Source organism: Pezoporus flaviventris, unplaced genomic scaffold (assembly GCF_033815535.1).
Source record: "Pezoporus flaviventris isolate CSIRO_AGI_PZ_B2104156 unplaced genomic scaffold, CSIRO_AGI_Pfla_v1 ptg000001l, whole genome shotgun sequence".
In the NCBI taxonomy this organism is placed as follows: domain Eukaryota; kingdom Metazoa; phylum Chordata; class Aves; order Psittaciformes; family Psittacidae; genus Pezoporus; species Pezoporus flaviventris.
This window is the reverse complement of record NW_026892549.1, coordinates 17,989,439-18,005,065: the sequence shown is the minus strand read 5'-3', so window position 1 is coordinate 18,005,065 and position 15,627 is coordinate 17,989,439. Positions and strand designations below refer to the sequence as shown.

The 15,627-nt window shown below is 39.7% G+C and overlaps 1 protein-coding gene across 5 annotated transcripts in view; it reads left to right on the top strand.

Annotated features, from left to right (window-relative positions):
* Positions 1-12,855: 12,855 nt before the first annotated feature.
* BAZ2B (bromodomain adjacent to zinc finger domain 2B) overlaps positions 12,856-15,627 on the top strand; it is a 127,517-nt gene continuing 124,745 nt past the window's right edge. For 2 of the 5 annotated variants that reach the window (XM_061446586.1, XM_061446592.1), the window contains exons 1-2: positions 12,856-13,281; positions 15,071-15,138. The gene's annotated coding sequence lies outside the window, so the exon portion shown is untranslated. Of the gene's footprint in view, positions 13,282-14,548; positions 15,139-15,627 lie in introns of those variants that run through there. The other 3 variants (XM_061446610.1, XM_061446619.1, XM_061446603.1) reach the window with 2 other exon arrangements.

Here is a 15,627-nt window from a genome sequence, read left to right as displayed (position 1 = left end):
CTCTCCAAAAATACCCATGTGGTTTTGACTCCCTTCTTCCTTTCTCCTTGCACAGTTGCCTCCTGCTGCCTTTCCAGTAAGGTTCACTTTCTGCTCCTCTGCCATTCCTGGCTATCACCTTCTTTTGGACTTGAAAAAGACAGGAATAATTGTGTATTCATTTACTGGTTGCTTTTTCTTTCACACGTATCTGTCTAATGTAAATATTACGCATACGTATTCCAATGTTTTGTTAGAGACTTCTTGTAGAATCACAGGAGTGGATGTGTTCAGGACTGATGGATAAACTATAATGGAGATGTGTTCTCAAAGGGGACAACTGTGCATCTCTGCTTATCCTGTAACTGGAGCCACTTTGAACCCTGCATAAGTTCCATACTCTCACCAGCATGGTTGGGAGACATAACTCCAGCATGCTTTCTCGAAGGCCCATATACATGCTCTCTTAGTCAGATTGCTCAATGTCTTGAGCAATTTCAACCCATTTTGAAAGACGGATAGAAATCTCAAAGGTAATTGTGTTCCTGCAAGTTTTCTAAAAATCAGTGCCTGTACCAAGGTGACTGCCAAAATAACAGTAGCCATTTAGTGATAAACCCAGGATGCACAGCAGCAGAGATTTCTAGATCTGGGAGTGGACAGAGGGAGAGAGAAGTTTCTTGCTGAGACAGAGATGCTTAGTGAAGATCCTGGGAAAGCGGTATAATCAGCAAGAAAACTTACTCAAGGCCTCAGTGGCTGGATCTTTCCAGGCATGAAGGAGAGTAATATGAATTAATACTTTCATAAAGGAAAAGAATGACAGGATGTACATGCTGCATGTTCTAGTTAGAACAAACCTCCTAGCTCATCAAGACTCATATGTATTTACATTAGCATAACACGTGTTATCTCCTACTCTGGGAAGGATGTAACAGTTTTGCTTTAAGAACACCAATCAACACAAATTAAAGCAGCTCTACGACTAGTGAAACTAGCAAAGCCTAGCTTCCTTTCCGTCTTCCAGAAGGCCATATTACAGCTTCCTCTGTAGTTAACAAAATGTTAATAGGAGATAGGACATGGAGTCAATGCATAGGTATTTACATAGTTTTTGACTAAAATCTCTATTTCTTTATTCAGTTTCCTTGAATAAGTTGAATTTTTAAATGAGGACTAAGCTCATGGAAAAACAGATGTTTAGCTTATGGAGACAAAAATATTCCTGAAATTAGTGACAAAATAAATTTGCCACCTTTTCACAAAGTGAAGACTTTATTTAACTTGCCATGCTTTCAAAGCAGCAGCAATAAAAATCACCTTTGGATTGAGAGGCATGAGTAAAATCATTCTGTCAGAAATGCCAGCATTCTGAGAGCAGGATCTTCAATGAAACTACCTTTCCAGTCACAGGTCTCAAATGGCTACAGTGTAATTTTAGCAATGGCAGTACACATCAAATTAGAAGGAAGTATTTTAAACACGTTTGTATGTTAATGCATTGACTGTGTATCAATTGCCCTGTTTGAAAGCAACCAAAGTCAAACTACAATGCCAGGTATGTCAGCAATTGCTTGTGTATACAAAATGAAGAAGAATAACAAGCTTCTACTTCTTGTACTGTAACAATGTACACACCAGAAAGGCATATGAGGAATTTATCAGTTCAGAGGCAAGAAGCAGGCTACAAGTAATAATTTTTTTTACTGGTGAAAATTAATCTGGAACAAGTGTAGACATTTAAGTAGATGCTTTATAATATGGTGATTAGGCCATGAGTGAGACCTTTTTTACATGACAGTTTATTCTGGAATAAGTAGTCCTGATTTGGCATATGAGTTTATATGTATTAGGAATCATTTCCCCATTTTTCATATGTAACGTATTGAGATCCATATGTCCTAACTTTCCTTGACCAGTTTGGTTACTCAGATCAAGCACCTGTATTTTGTGAAGATCTTTGCTCAAACAACAGCTCTAAACTTACGTCAGTTGAAGTTGTGAATTCGCTATACTTTCAGAAAATAGTCGTCAAACTGCATATTTAGGTAATGAAGATTCATTACTGACCAGCTCTGAAAATTCTGTTTAAGAACTAACATTTCTTGTCAGAGGTAGAGATAGAAAGTCTGCTCTCCTGCCTTAACTTAAAGACCAGCAGCTCAGTGTTTTACTAATCCTGTCCTCCAACTTCTGTAGCAAGAGTAAGGAATTCAATAGACAACTGCCTCCTTTGTGTACAGCCCTGATACCAAACCACACTAGAATAATAAGCTCATGAGCACAAGGAGGCCAAACTGATGTCACACATGCAGATTTAGTTCTGTTTGTTCTTAACTCAGAGAGCTTGTCTTTCGAGTCTTGACAATACTTTTTTACATAACAGCAAAATGTAAGGCCAGTGAAGAGGTACAGGATTATTTCTATAATATATGCAGATTTTTGGTCCTTAGGCCTGCTCAGTTTATCGATGATTGCCATGTAATAGCTGTCAACTTTGTAGTCCCTGCCAGGAAGCTATATCTGAGATCTTTGCCTATGCAGTTTACAGAAAAATTTAAGCCGATGGAATAGGAATCAAAGTTGTCAGTTCCCAGTGCTCTCCTCCAAAGTCTGTTCTTTCTTCTTTTACAGTTGCCACCCAGGTTTTAGGAATCCAAACACTTCTTCCTTGGCCATCCAAATCTCTATTACATTGGAGTGTTATTACAGACATACAGATCAATATATAGTTGACTTTTGTGATGAAGGTCTTGTGCATATCAGCAATCTCAGTACTGTCCTCTGGTATGAATTTTCAAGCATCCACGAAAGAGGGGTATTTGGAATTTTGATTTTCTTGGGTCAGAAAACCCCACAATTCAAAAAATGACAGACAGTTGCATTTATTATTCCGAGTACATTTAAATATATAAATATATGAATATATGAATATTTATATATCTATTATATAAATACATAAATGAAGGTACAAAATGTGAGGCCAGCATAGCTACACTTGTAGATCAGATTGAAAGGGCTCTCATGAGCGTGATTTGTATTCCACTCAAATTAAGAACATATGGGCAGGTGCGGAAGAGAGAATTTCCAGGGCTGACTGCATGAAGCCAGCACTTCAAAGCGTAAATTGTTGTTAGTGGGCCAGTTCTGCTGTGCTTTCAACCTAGCCCCAGTTGAAATCCAACTAGTGAGACCTGAGAGCAAAAAGTCTCACTTCTCAGCTTTCTCAAATTGTGTATGAAGCTTGTTAAACCAAGGCACATGCCCCCCCAATTATTTTGATTTCATATACTTCATTGCACATAAAAGCCAAGAAATCTATAAATGCTGATGACTGCAAGGGACAAGATCAAAGTAAGTCTCAGACCACCTTAAGAGGTAGCTTAATGGCTAATAGTAAATACCTACTGGTGTGCTTACAGAACTCGGACTTTCATGGAAGGACGAAGAAATCAAAATTCATATTACTTTTGTCAATTCATTTGTCTTGAGACAAATTGGTGGAAGTTAGGATGTCTCAGAGAACTAAATTAACATTGGGAAAAATAAAAACCCCCTATTTTTATCTGAACTCTTCAGTAGATGAATGGAAAAACATTAGTAAAAAGAAATGCATAGCTCAAGGTCTTAGAGCAGAAGTGTATGCTTTTGTACCCTGTAAGATGGAAAATTAATGGTTGGTAAGAACGTGGTTCAGAAGTTCAGTGTCTCCTTAGTAGACATATTTTCTTAATGCCCCACGGAAACAAAGACAGACTATTGAGGGCTTGCTCAGTGGTAAGTTTCAGATATAACTACAGGAATTTTTTGCTAACAGTTTTCTTGCCAGCACCTGGATCTCTTGACAGTAGTGCTGTAATGGTAATATGTAATGGTACTATGAAGGTTAGCTATTAATGTTGTCTGAGATTTACCTTGATCTTCTCTCTTGCAGTCATCAGTATCTAAAGATTTCTTGGCTGTCTTCTATGTGTACTGAAGTATTTGGAATGAAATCATTTGAAGTTAGACTGCAATGGGAAAATTGCCTGTTGTTGGCAATTTGTCCTTACTCTTAAACAATGTTCAACACTGGACAAACTTGTTGAACTGCCTCTACTACCAACACTGACTTTTGACAGCAGATAATATGTCTAATAGGGATCAAGCCTTTTTTATACTTCTTTGCCTTTGGGATTCTTCATTCAATTTTGTCATGGGTAGCTCACAGGGAGAACTGTTTCTCTTTCTGTATGTATTGAGAAAAAAAGAGAAAAAGATCCAAACCTGGCTCAGAGTCCTTGACTTCATAGTTCAGACTGCATCTACACCCAAATACACATTTTTCAAGTTTAAGCTTACATATTTGCCCTGAAAAAAATGCTTCCCTAGCCTCTTGCTCATATACTGTTAATGAAGATTAAGAAAATTTCCTGCCATAACCTTCAATGCTTTTACTGTAGTTCCATGCTAGAGCTATGTATGAAAAAAGGCTAATAAATATGCCTAGTTAAGCTTTTTCAAACTCCTTTCATAGAAGATAACATCTTTTAAGAAGCAAGTACACCTACTCACCTGTATGCTTAAGTGCTTTGAAAAATTAAAGAAGATAACTGAGTCTTTTGATTTCCATCTAAACTATGTGCTGATGGCTACTCCTTTCCTCCATTGCCTGCTTTCCTCCATGTGCAAATCTGCTCTTGCCTGCTCTAAACACTCACTTATTTTACATTAAACATTTCTCGTTGTTGCCTAACACTTTTCATGTACCTAAATTGAGTCATTCAGAAGCACTGCCCTTTTTGACACCTGCACGCATTTTAAACAAAAGAGCATAAACTGGATTTCACTGTATTTGGAAGAATTCTTGCCAGTGAGTGAGGTAGCTGAGAAAATTTAATTGTGCAATAAACCACTCCAGTTGAGTATGAAGTCACCTGTTGATCTTACTCTAGCAAAACCAACTTCAAGCAGAGATTTGGTTTAATAACAAGGTGGGACATAGACCCAGTGTTTTCAGGCACTCAGTGGCTGGTTTGGAATACAAAGTCTGGAAAAGCAAGGGTGAGCCAAGTCCAGAGCTGTCAGTCAATGGTGCTACTGTGCCACACTGCACAACCAAGCAGCAAGGCCATGCCTCCCCACTTACAGCTGGGACAGCCAGCATGGCTCTCCGACTTTAAATGAAGTTTTGCCAATCACTGTGAACGTTACTGGATGTCTAATCAACTATACAAGGCAGCTCTGCCCCACCATCCCAATCCCTCCACAGGGCTCTATGCTACACCTGGTAGAAGAAGAGTGTGTGCTATGAGGATGAGTGGACAGGCAAGGGCTGCCATGCAAGAGTTGCACAGCACCACAGGTGTTAGATAGCCACACTATGGGCGTAAGGTGCAGTGAGGGTCCTGTTTCCTTACATCACCAACTACATGAAACCCCTGTTGTTTTATGTGATCTTAGAGCAGGCCTTGTTTGGATATGCAAGAGTGTAAGGGAAGAGGTGGACACTGGAAAACAGCCTTGGGGCTTCAGGAGTAATGAAGGTACTGAGATGCTCCTTGGCTTGATGCTTCACCTTGTACTGGTGTAGGACTGTGAAACTCAAGTTGGCTTTAGTTTGTGTGCTGTCTTCAAGAACTAGAAATCAAAAACATGGCTGAATGACTATTAATATGGTAAAATCAGAGAAAACGTGCAGTGTCTAGCATTTAACTCTATAGGGATTCCACTATTTGCTCTAACTTCTTTCTTTAATAGCTGTTAAAAGCTTTTGATAAACTGCTGAAGTACCACAGAAAAGGAGATTAAAATTAGTATATATAGGTTATTAAAAATGCTGGGGAAAGGTTATTTTTAACTCTTGCATTTCATGAATGTATGCAATCTTTTATATTATCTGTTATGCATCTGTATTTATATTTGCTGAGTAAGATTTAATGTTAAAATTCAAGACTAGACACTTGGAATGTTTTGGATTTGGGTTGGTTTTTTTTTAGAATTTCTCTGTTTATGTTAAAAAAATAATGGCATGACAAGCATCAAAGGAATCTCTACTGATTTCCTTCATCAAAATGTGACCAGAAAAATAATATTTAGAAGCTAAACTTTGGACTGACATGCTTAATTTGAGAACAGTATCTATTTGAGTCATAAAAAGTTCAAACATTATACACTTTTCCCACTTATAAGAATTCTTATGTGTTTTCACAGAACCACAAATCAGTTGGTTTACTATGCCAGCAAGTGCTTCAGGCAAGGTTTTGTCGTAGAGCTTTGCCAAAAGCTCTCTGTAGGGGATAGTAATGAATTTATGCCATTTTTACTTACAACAAAGGAAGACAGTATAATCTGGAGGGGGAAGAAGAAGGGAAAAGGTAGCAGGAAAGCCAAGACTGTAAAAATTTTGAGTCATCAGTATGTGTAGGTCAGCTTTCTCTTTTTCTTGTTACAGTAAGTAGCTTTTTGTTACAATTGTTTGCCTAAGATACCCCCAAACATATAACAATAAACCTAGGGTGTTTTGAATTTTCACTAGTAAGGAAAAGGCCCTTTCCACGCTTGCTTTCATATCAAGAAATGCTAGTTATCTGATGTACAAAACAGCATAAAATTTCCTTACTTCATGTTTCCATCCTTTCAGAAGCACTTTTGAAAAACATTCAAGTTCTGACAGCTGCAATAGTAATTTCTAGATCTGCAGTGCAGAACTCTGCCATCCTGAAAGAAGCCAGATCAGTATTTGGGTTATGTTGTGCCATGCATGGTGATGATATTCTGAGGGTTCCAAGTGAGTGTCAGGAGTTGAGAAATCAAACTGATGATGCACAAAATGTGCTCAGATTAAGAAATAGTGGATTAGCAAGAGTTCCTGAAGGCTTGGAGATAGGATAAACATTAAAGAAAAAAAAAAGGCAATAGTATTGCATTCAGAAAGAATACTTCTCAACTCTTCTACAAACTGTATAAACCAAATTCCCAGAAAACAGTTTACCAACATGAACAGCTAACCTTAGTACAAAACTCTTCCTAAGAAGTTTTTGCCTAGTGTTTGGAAGGCGGAACTTTGTAAGACTCAGAATCCCAAGCTTATAATTTCAGCTGTCAGTTCTGTCCACCTCAATCATTATCTGTAAAAAGGACACTATCATTAGCATTTTTCAAATTTAAGGGTTACTGTTTGTGAAGCAATGAAGAAAGAGCAAGTAAACGTAACAGAGATCACATTTACCTTTGAATCTAGCTGCCATCTAAGAACAGAACTTACGATATAGGGGAAAAATGAAATACACTAATTGGTTGATTCTGTTATGCTAATGACATTCTTTAGACTAGTATTAGACAGTATAGTCTGTATTTCTTTCATTTAATGGTATTGTTGGAAAAGCCATTATCCCAATGGCTCAAGAAACGAGTCAGAGCACTTTGATATGTTGTGTACTTTGTCTTAAATGACCTCACCAGTTATTGTGTCGGCCATATTTAATCAAATCAATAAAGCTATCTGCGATGATACAGTATCAGAGTAAGTTAAATAATTTTCTGGGAAAAAGTAGTTAATAGTTACTTCTGTAAGTGGAAGTTACTGGGGGTTAATTTGATCAAACATACATGTGTATGTTGGATGAACGTTATTTTAGGATGTTGTTTTTTTTCTTTATGAACATGGTTTTGTAAATTCATGCAACTTTTCCTCCAGGTTAGCATTCTTTCAGTTATTCTGTTTTACATATTTTCTATCTTACAGATGCATCATAAGTTCTTAAAAGATAAAAGTGTGTTTATAATGTCTTTAGCAACATTATTTATCAACACAAGAAGGGTAGACTAAGAGAAAAGCTAGAAACCTAAGTATCTGAACTGCATGAGCAAGTTTGAGCCTTAGAACTAAAGGTTTTGCAGGCACCAGAGATTTTGCTGAACTTTCTGTAAGAGTTCTTAATCTTTGTGACCTGGACAGACTCCAAGCTGGCTAATTACATAAGGTTATTTCCTGCATAGTTATAGTTTAATAAGAGATGCCATCACTTCCTGTCCTAAACTATTGTGTAGTCTTGTCTGCTGTGTAACAGCTGTTGTACTCCACCCCAAAAGAGCTTCTTTTCACTTGTGGGCGTAATTACTACAGATCCACACCAAATTCTGAAGTGGGCTGTTTTGAAACCTTGCCGTTAAAAAAGCAACAGGCAGGGAAAAACCCTAAGACACTACATCCTTTGATCAGAGAAAAGTCAGCTTTAATTTTGGTCTAGAAAAAGGCATAAAGAAAATAAAGCAAAATATTTTATAAGGTATTTTGTAGATTTATACATGGAAGGGGAAATGCCAAATATGTCTAAGTAGCTAAAAGCGTCTGATTTTTGGAAGAAGATAAAAATGAACTGGACTTGCAAGGTAGTATTTCCCTGTCTTATTTCTTATTAGAGACTTAAAAAAATATAGAAAAAAACCATCCTAATTTTGTCTCTTTCACAGTGAGATGTGCGGTAAGAGGAGTGCACTTTCTAGGAAGTGTATTTGTAAGCTGCCTGTAACATAGGCTGATGCAGAAGGTCTTTAGTGAAGATTTTTAGGCTTTGATAGTATGTGTGAAGTTGCAGCCTAGATTCTTTCCCATCCTTTGGAAGTTCTTATTTTGGCCCTTGTTCAGATCATCTTACTTCGAATCTGTATTTTCTGCAAAGAGCTAGAGTTGCTCTTCTGGGGTTTCATTTGGCTCAGCACCTTTACAAAGCTTTGGAAGAAAAGCTACCTACATACTGATTTTCAGCAATTAGACAGCATTTCTTAATGGAAGCAACTTAGTGGTACACACATCAATCTAGCTGTTACATTTGTTTTATATTGCTTATAAACTCGTGCTTTTAAAGATTGCTTATCCTTTTGTACTTTTAACATCTTTCATTATAGTGGAAGTAGATCCTTGTTTCACCACTCTAGGGTGACATAATAAAACCAGGGGTGTAACAGCATAAAGCCAGGAGTACTTAGACATGTTAACTTGTATAAATAGCCATCAGAGTGGTAGCATTAGGGATTTAGGGACTGTAGTGATAGGACAAGGGGTAATGGGTTCAAACTTAAACAGGGGAAGTTTAGGTTAGATATAAGGTAGAAGTTCTTTACTGTGAGGGTGGTGATTCACTGGAATGGGTTGCCCAAGGAAGCTGTGAATGCTCCATCCCTGGCGGTGTTCAAGGCCAGGTTGGACAGAGCCTTGGGTGAGATGGTTTAGTGTGAGGCATTCCTGTCCATGGCAGGGGAGTTGGAACCTGATGATCTTAAGGTTGTTTCCAACCCTAACTATTCTATGATCCTATGATTCTATAGCCTCTGCAATGCCAACAGGTATCTGTGAAGAGAATAAGTCTCCTAAACACAGAGTAAATTCAGCAAAAAGACTATGCTTTTAACTGGTTTACACTGTTACTGCTTTTGAATGTAATGATTTAAAATATAGATTGCACATTAAAATTGAATTATATATCAATTTTTAACAAAAATTGGGCTTTTCTTTTTTTTTTACTAATAGCATCTTTAATGCTACTTGTTTCTAACCTTGATCAGAGGACTGACTAGCGCTACTAACCTTGCAAAGCCTGGTATTTTTTCTTTGATGGTAATGTTCCTCTGGTCCTTACTGTGTGTCAAATCTGTCTTAATATATTTAATTAGAAGAAAATACATGCTTTGCAAACACTATTCTAGGACACTATAACTGAAGTGTATAGTACGGTTTCTAGCCTCTAGTGAATACTGCAACCTTTTAAAACACTGTGAAAGACTGGAAAAGAAGGTCTGTCTGGAATAGACCATGTCACAAGATCAGAGTCTGGAAATGTTTATGTGAGTTTTAACTTTACTCACTGACCTTAGAGCGTAACCCCACAAACAGCTGAATTGCTACAAATGAAGGGTTGTAAACCTCTGCTGTTGACCTGTGAGTAGGGGTGGGGAAGAGACGAACCTCTTAAAATGGCTTTGCCTTTGGGGAGATCATTACAGTGAACTCCACCTACATAGTCCCATAGGAATTTTGGGCTTGACGTTCTAGGCATTTATGTATAGTACATAATGGTCCTAGTGACATCACTATGATTATTCAAATGTGAAGGTTACAGGTCTATAAATACAGAGCTTATCTGGTTTTATTTCTGTTTTCTCCCAATTTGGCAATTAAGTTTATGAATGCATTGGTGGGTGCACCTAGTTGAAGAAGTATTAATGATAGGGTCAATAAGCATAGCAGAAAAGACAAAAAGAACTACAAAACAATACTCTGACATGGTATATATTTTTTTTTCTGGCACTTACACTGGATAAGAATGCTGTTAACTGTAGAAAAGGTTAACTGTGTTTGGGATTAATGAATCACACAAAGAAAGCAAAAGAAACAAGACCCCTGTTTTTGTAGTACACATACTGCAGTCTGAATTAGCATTTTTAAAAATTGAGAATTACAGATTTAATATTGCCTAGAGGAGAACAGCCAAATTTGAAAGCTAGGAATCCTTCCGATGTAATAGTTAATCACTTTAAATGCATCAGTAGCATCCACTAACAATAGCTTCTGTTGAATAAGCATATTAAAATGAAGGAATTCTTAATACAATTTCAAAACCTTAGTAAGTTTTACAGTAGTAGAACTGATTTGTTTGGGGCCAATAGAAAAACACTAACTTTTAAAGCATATTTTGGTGTAGACTAAAAAGTACAATGTAGTTACATAAAACTATTTCAAATGGTTGACTGAAGGCAATGAGAAAGATGTTCATATTTTGATGACAAGTATACCTCAGTGGTTTAAATTTAGATACAGAACTTTGTGAGGAAAAGTATGTGTTGGGGCTTGTAGTTTTGTATTCAAGTTCATCAAATTCTGTCCTGCTGAATGCTACAGAAAATAAAGATTACTTAACATTGTCCAAACATACACACGTCTTTATTTTTCACAAGGTACTATGGTTTGGCTTATTAACAGCAAGAAATATATTCAGAATGGTTATTTAGAGTAGTTGTAATAATAATAGGTACTAGAATTTATTTTAAATGTTACAAGCAGAGATATTTTAAATGTTACAAGCAGCAATATATATATAAGAGCTAGTAAATTTGACAGTGAATTATCTAAATCTATTGTTTGTTTCCCCTTATAAAATGCTGTTATCTCCTGAGTGACAATACTGTTTTCTTGGAAAATGCATGAGTTTTTGATGCATAACATTCTGAGCAAAACATTTTTTTATTGCATCCATACTTGTTCTTATCCCACACTTTTTTCAAGGCCATTATTAGTAAATTTTGAGGTTAGAGAGGTACTGACCCAATCAAACATGTACAGAGCTTGGCCTCTGAGTTAATTAAATATGGGTTAATAACATAAGGAAATCATTGTCCTTATTACAGTTATTAGGTAGTTAGTCAAATTATAGCTTCAAAGGAATGCGGAGCATGGAGAACTCAGGACTAAATTATGCTTTTGAATCTTAGGCCAGCTTTTACTGTTGAGACAGTTTTCTGCTAAAAGAAATTGTGTGTCATTGAAATTAAATGCCTTTCTGGGGATGGAAGGTTCCATTTTTTAATGAAATTACTGAGTGTGGTGTAGTGAAATGATTAAAATCAGTATTCCGGGAATGTGGCGGACAAAAAAATCAATAAATGCTAGCAAACCTTTACTGCTGGATATGAATCCTGGGAATGAAATAAACTAGTGCTAAAATAATAATTAAAAACATATCGGCACATTAATGTATTTAGCATGAGTCTCTTGAGAGATCATCTTCACTAATTTTTAGCATACATTTTACTGTGTAATGAGAAGCTTTCTTTTTCTCATATCCGTATTAGGCAGCATTTTTGCCCTTCCCCCCATGTTCCTGCACTGCAATCATTGTGCTTGCACTTATTATGTTACAAATGACCGAGGTAAGGCTGACATTCTCATTGCATGCAAAAAGAGCTAGTCTGCCAAGGGTGTTTTTTTTTTTTCTTTTTTTTTTTTTTTTCCTAATGAAGCAGCTTTGTGAAATCTCCCCATGTGTTAATACTAATGAAGATCCTCCAGCACAATTAAAATCACAGCCAGTGGCTGAAGAGGAAACAAAAAACAATGGCATCTTTCTACATATGCATATTCCTTTATGCTGAGATCAGCTTTATTTAGAAATAATGTTGATTTAAAAAATGCTTATATGTAACCTTTAACAAGCTGCACATATTCTTGAATTCTACAAGTATGATTTTTACTAGATCACACTGAAATCATGTGGATTTTCTTCACTGTGCAGTGGTATAACTTTATAGGGTTAGGGTTTATAGGGAGTAATCGTTTGTCTCTTGAAGTGTACTTTAACCCTGACTGAGTCTGAGGCTATGCCAAAGAGAGAGAGAAAAAAAGGGAGGATACCATGCACGTAGTCTGAAGGGTTGCTGTAGAGAAGCACAGCTTTGTTTTTCCAAATAACCTGTCTACATTATTTCAGGAAAGACGAGAATGTGGTTATTTAAAAGATTAACTGTATTGAAAAAAAATATTGTGTCAATAGTTGGTGAAATTAAATACTTCCTCATAACTTGCACTTAATTCCCCCACCCTTGTTGCCCCTTTTACTTAGATGTAATTTATCTAGTTCTTCAAAAGTTGAACGTTGCTTCCACTGGGAATTTCAGGTTTGCTGGGCTTCTTTCAAATGTCTGCTTTTTTTTTGGAAATGGTTCGCCTTTTCTTTCTTTCTATCTATTTTTTCCTATTAGATGGATATCGTTTGCATCACAGACTCTTCGTTGCTATATTACAATTTATTATTTTACTTGAATTTAATCTGCAGTCCAAGAACTAGATACTTAAGATGGGCAACTGCCTTCTCTCCCGCCACGGTTAGAAACGGCCAAACGCAAATCTACACCCCTGTCGCTGTTTGTCAGACCGGGGCCGCTCGCAACTTTCCCGGACGCGGAACGACTGCGCAGAGCGAACGAGGGTTGTGCCCGCTGCGCCACCCGCCCCGGCCCTTCCCGAGCCCACGGGCCATTTGTCACCGGGGCTGGAGCGAGACGAACGACTCCCGCTCCCGTTCACACGAACGTGCGCTGCCGGGCTGGCTGACGTCACTCGAGCTGCCGAAACCGAGCAAACCAGAGGAGCGGAGCCATAGGCTCGGCTCGGCCGGCGCGGAGCACCGAGCGCCGCCGCTGCCCCCGCCCCCTCCGCGAGCTGCGTCGGAGCCTGTCGAGCGGCGGGGAGGGCCGGCCGCCGGCACGCACACCCACCCCGCCCGCCGCCACCTGAGCCGTGGGCAGCGCTCTCGCTGAGCCGCGGAGGTGAGTTAAACCGCTCCTCTCGAGCCGCGCGGACAGAGCTGGAAGGGGGCCGGTGGGGGGGGGTAGTTTTTCCTCTGGAAGAGCGCCTGAAACGTTCCGGCGTTGTGCCGCGCTGAGCTCGTGCCCGGGTTTCCCAGTGGAGCCTGTGTCTGCGGCGCTGACCGTTTCCCCGCCGGTGCGTGTCGCCCCTTTGTTGTGGCGGGCCGGCCGCGTCCCTCGGCGCGAGCGCTGGCCGTGCGGTGGGGCCCTGCCCGGGTAGGAGGCGGAGGGGCCGCGGGGAAGCGACTCCTGGGGAAGCGGACGGGGCCGGGGTGTCTGCAGACGGGACGGCGCGGGTCCCAAGCGGTATTAAACTTTACTCATGGCCGCAAGCCCGTCCCTTGGCCGGGCGGCGCCGGTCACGTCTCTGCCGGCGCCCGCCCGCAGCCTTTTGGGCGGCTCTTTTGTGTGGCGTGGCGCGGTGCGGTGTGCTCCGCGCCGGCCCTCCCGCCCGGCTTGTCCCCCGCCTGCACACCCCGCTGTCCTCTCTCTCCGCCGCCGAGCTGCCGCCTTCCCCTCGTCCGGCGCCAGCCGCGGCTGTCAGGGCGGCCGGTCTCGCCAGCCGGCAGTGCGCGGGCGCGGAGCGGCGTTCGGCGGGGCTGCGCGGAGTGGGTGCCGGCTACTGACGGGCGTCTCCTGGATCCGCGGCCCCGAGCGCGGGCGCGCAGGAGCGCGTCGCTCCGCGGTGTGGGGCGGGCCGGGAGCGGGGCCCTCTGCCTTCATCTTTTGTGCTTCCTTGTGAAGAGGAACAAGCAGCTGCGGCCCTGGGCCGAGTTGTGGAAATTTATCCCTTTGTGTATATTACAATATCCTCCATTTTTCTGCCCTCTAAACAACGAGCCTTTCGCCATCTTGGGCAAATTTTTATTCCGAAGTCTGTCCGTCTTGGTTTAGGAGGGGATGAGTGGAAATCCTGAAAGTCGTTTTGGATAAGACTCAAAAGTTTAGGAAATGTTACAGGGACAGACAGTGACGTCATGTAAAGTTTAAGGGGAATTTTTCCAAGAGTGTGTGCTTTCCCCTGGAATTCCTGATCTAACGCGTTGTAAAACCGTGCTTTAAAAGAGAAGGGTTCCTAGCTGAGACTGCACGTTCAGGGAACATTGAGAATATGCTTATCTGGGGTCTGGTCTTGTAACAGGTAGGGAAATAATCGTGCTTTTGGATTATTCTACACCTCCACCGGCAGCAATTTTTTTTTCCATTCCCCCCCCCCCCCCCCCGGCCCTCAGCATTTACTGCGTAATGCTTGTTTAACTGTTTGGCCGTTTAAAACAACATGCCAAAGTCCTTAGGTTAAATAAGGAATCATCTGGAGATTCGCATTATTTTTGTTTACAGAAAGTAGTAATCTGATGTGAAGTGTACATGAAACACTAGGTACAGAATCTTCCCTGAGGAATAAACAGTTTCTGTTTGGAATGAGGAACATGGAAATACACAGTTGTTCCATTTTTGAATGACAGGCTTGGGGGACGTATTTGGAAGCAACAGATTTATTAAGCAATACTGTTAAAAGGTTCCGCTTGGAAAGTACCTGTTTGTGTCTTACATGTAGTTCGGGTTATGTTCCAGATACTATAATGTGGGTGGCAAAACCCAGTTACTATGCTAAACTCGTTAAAAAAAAAAAAAAGTCTTCACCTATAGCTATAAGCTCGGTGTCAGCTGCTGTGAAAAGGAAACAATAAAAGGTTCTGTTCTGTTAATTTACTTCTCAATTGCACTTTTTTTTTTTTTAATCTCATAGAAGTTTTTCTGTTCACATGATACGACTTAGGGAAACACGGGGTACTTGATAAGGAACAACTATTGTAGGTAAGGTTCTGTTTTTCCATTCTTTTTTCCTGTACTCATCTTACTTGCTGCATATTTACAGTCACACTGATGAGAACATGAAACTGCCTGTATTTAATTAGCATTTTCTTTGTCTTCAGGGTTGGGAAAAACTTTGACAACAGTTAACGCAGAAAGTAATAGGAATAGCTGTTAGTACATCAAGACTTTTTGCTATCCAAGTCAGTACCGAATGAGATATCTAAAGCGTCCTTAAGGTTATGTTGGAACAAATGTCAGATACTTACCTCGAAGGGTGGTGTTGTTGTGTGGTTGTTTTTTTTTTGCTTTGTTTGTGTATTTGTTTTCCCCTAAATGCATCAGAAAGTGTGGTTGAATTATTTGCTAGCTACTGAATATGAGGTAGATGAAAATGTTTAAATAGTTGAAAACACATACAACAGATGGTTCTAAATTATATATGCAACAAAGGTCTAGAAGATTTGACAGATTATAAATGGTGAGCAACAG